Source organism: Cynocephalus volans, chromosome 1 (assembly GCF_027409185.1).
Source record: "Cynocephalus volans isolate mCynVol1 chromosome 1, mCynVol1.pri, whole genome shotgun sequence".
NCBI classification, from domain to species: Eukaryota; Metazoa; Chordata; class Mammalia; order Dermoptera; family Cynocephalidae; genus Cynocephalus; species Cynocephalus volans.
In genome coordinates this window covers 260496155-260504309 of record NC_084460.1, presented here as the reverse complement: position 1 = coordinate 260504309, position 8155 = coordinate 260496155, and the positions used below count along the sequence as shown (strand labels likewise).

Below are 8155 nucleotides of genomic sequence, written 5' to 3'. Positions count from 1 at the left end.
AGTAAAATTTAGGTTTGAATTTTTATTTTGAAAGAGAGAGACAACGTTTATTTTCTTCTGAAATAAAATGTAATATTTAAAAATTAAGGAAAATTTAGGAAATTGGAAAAAAAATCAAAACCATAATATCATCCTTATTTCTCACAGAGATGCTCACTGCTAACATGTAACCTTGCAGCTTATTGTCAAGGAGAATGGATGTTTAAGTCAGAACTGAATTCATATTTCAACACAACTATCTGTTAGCAATGTAATGTTAGGCTTATTATTTAATCTCTACAAACCATGGTTTTCTAATCTACAAAAAGTCATTATTTTAATTGCATAATTGTATTAATTAAGAAGGCATTTTTAATATACACAAAGTACATTTTCTATATAGCAGTACTCAGTGAAAGGTAGCTTAATATAGAAAATCATGGTCTTAATGTATATGTAGTATTATATCCTGGAATTTTGCCCATTATTATATAATAAAAATTTCCCTGTGTTATGAAAAATATTTGAAACATGATTTTTGTGGCTAAATATTTCAATATATGGATATACTATAATTTATTCAATTTCTGTCATAACTAGGAAAATAAGATTTTCACTATTATAATGATTCAGTGTATAGCTCAGTATATTCATTCTTTCATTCCATAAATGTGGAATGAGTATCCATGTGTACTGAGCTTGGTGCTAGATGTGCAATTGATGTAAAAAGAACAAAATCCCCGCCTTCATAAGGCTCACAGTCTACTGGAGAAGATATAAATAAAGAAACAAACATGTAGTTACAAAATTTGATATGCCATATAAAAATAAAGGAAGTACTAATGGGTCTCTCTCTCTCTCTCTCTCTCTTTCTCTCTTTCTCTCTCTCCCTCTCTCAATCTATGTGACAAGTGCTAGGAAAAGATATTTCCAGAGGCCTGAGCTCTAACTTGATACTGAATTCTCAGAAGGGGCTATCCATGCAAGTGATCAGGGAAAGAATATTCCCAGCAGAAGAAACAATATGTGCAAATATCCCTCTGTAAGAAAAAGTTTGATGTATTTTAGGAACCGAAAGAAGGCTTCCCACATGCCGAAGCATATTGAAAGGTCAGGTTGGAGAACTAACCAAGGGTTACGCAGTCATAACAGCCATCTTAAACAAGCATGGAACAATATTTAGGTTAATGTTAAATTTTCTTACTTCCTCCAGATCAGGCTGCTTCTGACTGGGAGCCTGCAATTACTGCAGGCTTCCTTCCAATTTGAAAGAGAGGTGTGATCGGATAATCGTGCGATCTATCACCAACTGCCCATCTGCATACATACCCTTTACCAATAATACTCTTTTCCGCAATGTTTGTCCTTTGTCCTGGGTATCCCTCAGTGCCTCCCATATTCTCTGTCCTCAGATTCCAGGCTTTTTCTATTAGGTGTCTCAAGACTACCCTGCTATGACTCTTTCTCCAAAATGGCACACACCTTCTTTCCTGGCAACACTCACTAGCTCTTGACCCTACAGTCTCTAAGATACTGTGTAGGTGCTTCTGCACAATTCTGACTGCCAAAAGGACAGTCAGCCCTGTGCTTGCTTTCTAGACTTCTAAAGCTAGCATTTATATCCATTGCTACAGTCTATCTAAACCCAAGATATAAACTATGTTTTCCCCAAGCCTCAGACAAAGCAAACACAATTTTCTTCCTTCTGTGTTTAAGAAAGGTAAATGACAACATTTCCACTAGCATCACTGGGTACTGTCCTTGGTGCTCTTTTCCCCTTTATCCTTCATTATGTCTGTACGGTCAGCCTCTCACAAACATTCACTCACACCACTGATATCTAGTTTCTGCCAACATCCTTCTTCCTCTGGATCAGCACAAGAGCCTCCTAATTAGTCCGTATCTATCAGTTTTGCTGTCATCTTATACTATTTCTTCTCTTTGCTACTGGAGTGATTTTTTTTTTTTAATTCAAATCTATTGTATTTTCCAATGTCTCTTCACTCCATACAATATAAAATACAACCTCCTTAACATAGCCTTCAGCTTAATTCTCATTACTTATTTTCTTCATTATCACATGTATGTGCACACACACATACACTGACACCTCCTAGCTGTGGGCTATCTGGTAAGACTACTGATTGAACTGTTTTCAGTCCCTCTGTGTTGCTGTATTTTCTGACCTAAATACCCCATCCCCTTCTTGCCAGTTGTATGGCTAACTCCTCCTCACACTTTAATCTTGACTTAGACTAGAAAACTCTGCCTGACCTTAAGTTATGCCATGTTCTCACAGCTACCTTTCACTTCAGTCTGATTCTCCTACCATGCACTTAAGCCAAATTTTTATATTTGCTTCTTTATGAGTTAATATTCCTTAATAAGACATCACATTCTCAACTGTAAGGAATATGCCTCATTCTCATCATGGTACCAAAGTATACAATACAATTATTGGCAAATAGTAAGTGTTAACAAAAATGTTTGGAATAAATTAATAAGTAGATGAATAAATGTGGAGGTGTATGTTTGACCAAAAACTCTTTCACAAGAGCTTTTTCTTTACCAAGATTCCAGTCCCAACACCCAGCCTCTAACCTCTTCAGTCCTGAGTCTAGGGGAAAAGAATTTGATGGGTTCATTTTAGGTCCAATATGTAGTTTCCAGTTAAGAAGGAATTAATTAAATCCAATTAAGAAGGAGCATGTGGATCATTTCTCCATGCACCAGAAGAAGGCAGTCCTCTTTCTGTGCATAGCACAGCCATGGCTCGTGGTTCCAAGAACCATCCGAAGCAGGTAGCAGCTCCAAAGCATTGGATGCTGGATAAATTGACTGGTATATTTGCTCCCCATCTGTCCACCGGTTGCCATAAGCTGAGAGAATATATCCTTCTCATCATTTTCCCAAGGAACAGACTTAAATATGCCTTGATAGGAGATGAAGTAAAGATTTGCATGCACTGGTCCATTAAGGTTGATGACAAGGTCCGAACTGATATAACCTACTCTGCTGGTTTTATGGATGCCATCAGCATTGATAAGACTGAAGAGAATTTCCATCCGATCTATGACAAAAAGCATCACTTTTCTGTTCACTGTATTATGCCTGAGGAGGCCAAGAATGACTTGAGCAAAATGAGAAGGATCTTTGTGGTCACAAAAGGAATCTCTCCTTTGGTGACCTATGATGTACGTACCATCTGCTACCTTGATCTCCTCATCAAAGTGAATGACACCATTCAGATTGATTTGGAGACTGGCAAGATCACCAGTTTCATCATCTTTGACACTGGTAGCCTGTGTATGGTGACTGGAGGGCTAACTTGGGAAGAACTGGCAAGATCACCAACAGAGAGAGACATCCTGGATCTTTCAATGTGGTTCATGTGAAAGATGCCAACTGCAACAGCTTTGCCTCCTAGTTCTCCAACATTTTCGTTATTGGCAAAGGCAACAAACCATGGATTTCTCTTCCCCAAGGAAAAGGTAGCCACCTCACCGTTGCTGAAGAGAGAGATAAGAGAATGGCGGCCAAGCGGAGCAGTAGTCTCTGGGTGACGTGTTAGAAATGTCTGTATTCTTAATTAAAGATAATACAACAAAGGTACTGCCATCTTAGATGTATGGCTTGCAAATATTTGCTTCCCTTCCCTCATTTTAATTCCAGTTTTGGCCACCCTATTTTTTCAAGCATTTTTAACTTATTTATTTATAAATTTTAAAATTGAAATGGAAGAATATTCTAGGTGTCTTCTGTAATTCTCTCTGAGAGAATAATGAAGCTTTGCTGTATAAATATAATTTAATTTTGTTTTTGCTTTTAATTGAAAGTAGATAAAGATAATTTTTTTCAATTATTTGTATATTGGTATTCTCCTGAGGTTTCCTCATTTTTTTCTAAATATTTTTGTGCCATGTAAAATGACATTAAGATTTACTAGGCAAAATTTTAACTTTTTAAAAATTTTACTAGATTTTAATAATGGAAATCATTGGCATTCAGTTATTTTCAATTTTTTTTCCATTGTAAGAACCTTATAACATTAATATATTGCTGATACTAAATTATAAATTAAAATAATCCTGACATCTCTGATATTTAAAGAATTTTTATAATATTTATAAATTAAATATAGAAACTTGCTACAAAGTGGAAATTTTAAAAAATAGCAACCTTTGAAAATCCGGTGACTGAAGATAATAATTTCTACTACATAGTCATGTCAACCAAAATATCTTTGACCCAATTACTCACGATCAAATTGTTTTTGACCCATCCTCCTGCAGCTGTTCAAGTCAGTCCCTGCACCTGTGCTTTGGATTTCAGAATTTTTTGCTTCCTCAGAGACTTGCATCATTTTCTCCATTCTCTTTTATGACAGGAAAATATCTAAGTTTGAGAAGAGAGGGTAAACATAAGTGCAGTGAGCAACACATATGAGTTTAAACATATATTTACTGCTGTCTTCGATGTTATGTTCTTCACAGGCGGACAAATCCCACAGGAGGGGATGAATAAAGGGGCTGAATTTCTTGATAATTTCCTATCTGTTTGCTTCAACATTTCTTTCTTTCTTTTTTCTTCCATACTAGTGGATTACTATTGTTACTGGCTTTTACATTATTTGGTTCATTTCGTAGAATTCATGCTAACTCTGTTGGGTTCTCAGTGTGAAAAATCTGTTAGAGTTTAGGAAAAGATATTGAAAGGACCTAGGTAAACAAAAGTAAATAGGTATTCTCTCCTAATTCTGGACCATTATTCTGAATTTGCATTTATGCTCAATCATAGTTTTGCATGTTTATTGAATATTATCCTTTTAAATAGCCTTCTCTTGTATGTGTTATACAAGTTGCCATTGCGCAATACTTCTGCCAACTATTTAAATAGCTTCTTTTGTTCTTATGCTTGCTTTTTAACCAACACATGTTAGAGTTTTTCTATCCTTTGATTTTATGACCCCCTAGTTATTCCCTCACATGATCTTCTCAAAAGATAAGTGTATATGTCCAAGTCCAATTCTTCATCTCTCAATCCATCTTTATCCCTTTGAAACCTGGCTTCCATCTTTAACACTCCATTTAGATTTTTTCTCCTCTTGTGAGTACCACAAGGAATACTCTCTTGATATCCTTTCTTGTGAATCATCCCAGACATTTTCTCTTTACAAGTACTTTGACCTCTATCATCTCCTTAACTTACTTCTCTAAATAGTGTTTCTTTATCAGGGGTCATGGGCACCTGAAGGGTGACTATCAGATAATCTCTCAAAATCATTTGTAAAATATTTTTCTTATGAATATTTCAAGACAAATGACAAAAATATATATTTTTATTTTTATCCCATGACGTTAATAACCATCGTCTTAAAAGTTCTTGTGACAGATAGAATTATTTCTTTACATTAGGGTACATGTAACTACAACCTAGGTATGCTTTGAATATTCACAATTACGTAAATCTTAGCAGATTCTAAACTGGATTTATCACCTCTCAACTAAAACTTTTGGTAACTCCAATACCAGATTGCAAAAGCACCATCTATTCCAATGTTCATAGAAAAGATCAAGTATATCTCTATATTATTTAACACATCCCCAGCTTCAAATTACCAACTCATGAACCCTTTAGATATACATCTTAAATAGCTCTCTCTACACAAATCCAGCTGTGTTTCTATGCACCAGCAATAAACAATCCAAAAAGAAAATTAAGAAAACATTTTTACTTGCAATAGTCTCCAATAGAATAAAATATTTAGTAATAAATTTAACTAAAGAGATGAAAGACACTGATAACTACAAAGCATTGCTGAAAGAAATTAATGAAGACCTAAATAAATGAAAAGACATCTTATGTTCATGGATTGGAAGATTTAATATTATTAAGATGGCTATACTACTCAAGGTTATCTATAGATTTAATCAAGTGACTTTTAAGATTGGAAACTTATCCATATCCTAAGTGTTCTTATCACTATTTCCTCCTTTGTAATTTATAGTTCTTTAGCACCAAATAATTCTGGAAGATGTATCCTATTCTCTGATGCCTTTGACTTTAGTGACAATGACTTCTTTAATTTCTTTTTCATCTTTTGTTAATATGAATCGCCTCTACTTGTCTAAGAATCAGCTTTTTCCTCATCTCCAGCTTCTCCAAAACATCTAAGTGCACCCTTTTCATTCCTGTACTCTTTGTATTTAGTTGTATTGTTGCATTTTATACATTCTGTAGAAATTACATTTTCATATGCTTGTTCTCCCTCAGGCAGAAGGATGCTAAGTTGTAGGGTTTGTTTTTATCATTATAATACTTCAAGCATCTAGCCCTTAGACCCTTAAATTTGTTTGTTAAAGTATCTTGTTTGTTATTCTGGGTTTACATTTATTTGTATGGGTTTATATCGTGTATATTTTTACATCTTGTATATTTCTCTATTACCTCTTCTATTTCATAGTTTGAGTTTTCAGTAACTAAACATTTTTATCTCAACAACCAGTAGCACACATATTGTTTGAAGATCAGAAATCACATTGAAACCACAAACTTATAATTACTCAGCAATACAAACCTAATTCTTTCCAAAGGAAACCAGAAAACCATTTCCTTTGATAAAGTACAAGGTTATTTCTTCTATTAGCATTGCTAGGACTTTAAAGGCAGGGATTCTTGAAACTTATTACATTACCTCCCAAGTTTTCTTCTAAAATATTAACTGAAAATGGGAAAGGGAGAAAATCTTCACTCAGACTTTCTTAGAGTTAGTCTTAGCCCTCAAATCTTGCACAGTTACCACCTTTGCAGCGATTGCAGTTATTCAGTAATGACAGCATAATAGATGTATGGCAAAAGTTACAATAAAGTAGTAGCTTTCTATTTTTTACCAGTTTTAAAACTAACATGATCTCTAAGTTAGTAGCACAAATTAGTTTCACAACTACAAGTGAATCTTAATATATGAATATATCCTTCTGTAAGCTATCATTATTAACAATAAAGTACAAACAGGAGACAGTTATTTATCTTTTACCCTAGCAAGGAATGGATATGAATTTTTATACAACCCTATAATCATCAGAATAAATGAGTAAAAAAGCTGCCATGTGCCTGAAAATGTCAACACTCTTAACACTTATATCTGAAAATTCAACAGAACTGCTAGTGCCTCAGCTCTGACATTAAAAAAAGCCAGTTTATGAGAATTTAGAAAATCTTATACTTTTTACACTGGTTATAATTGCATATTTACCTTTTAAGGTTGTCAGATTCTCTGAGCAACAATTCCAGTGCTCTAGGTTACAGACAAGTTGGAGATGCGGTTAGAACATAGAGAAGAGAATAAAAAACAAATTGAAAGTGTTTTCTAAGACATCAACTGTTCCTGACAAAAATCATACACTGAGCTGAATAATTCTGAATTTGGAACCACCACTTTTCGTGCCATGCCAGAATTAATTTTTTCCCCCTCAGAGCATATATCAAGGTTTTTCAAAATGCAGTATATATTCAGACACAGACAACTATGTGATATAACTACAGTAAAGCCAATTAAAAGTCAAGAGAAATAACAAAATTTCAGATTTTGTTAATCATTCAAAAACAAAACATTGTTCTTAGGAAACATGTTCTCAAATATTTTGAATTGTATATGTATATGGCATAAAGAACTGATTATAGCAGAACTGTGTCATAGGAAGTGTTTTTCTTTACTCACCTTCTTCTATATCTTACCATTCTTGTGCTATTACTCTATTTGTCATTCTCTTTTTTTTTTTTTCTGCAGTATGTACCTAAAGCAAGTGTCTTATTTTTAAAGTGTGGCTTTCTTACTGATGCGTAGTATGTATACATCCTTTCCTCTCTATAGATACAGAACTATCATTAGAGAGGTCATCAGGGACAGAACAGGAATTCTAATATTTCTGTTTAAAGTCCATACTCTATCTCATAATATTCCTCTCTATATCATAAGCTTACTTCTTCGAAGGCCTTTCAAAGCAACACAGTGTTAAACTAGTAAAACATTCTATGCTCACTCAGAAAGCCAGAAAAGATACAGGCATTTCACCCTTGCACTGAGAAACAGACAATTGGCATGTTTGCTTATTTCTGATAGTTAAGAGATGGGTAAAATACTTAGCAGAATCAGCAAAGTTTCTGTGTTTGTTTT

General features: G+C 34.2%; 1 pseudogene; it reads left to right on the top strand.

Moving 5' to 3' along the window:
* Window positions 1–2747: 2747 nt before the first annotated feature.
* LOC134369596 (small ribosomal subunit protein eS4, X isoform-like) lies at window positions 2748–3550 on the top strand (annotated as a pseudogene).
* Window positions 3551–8155: the final 4605 nt, after the last annotated feature.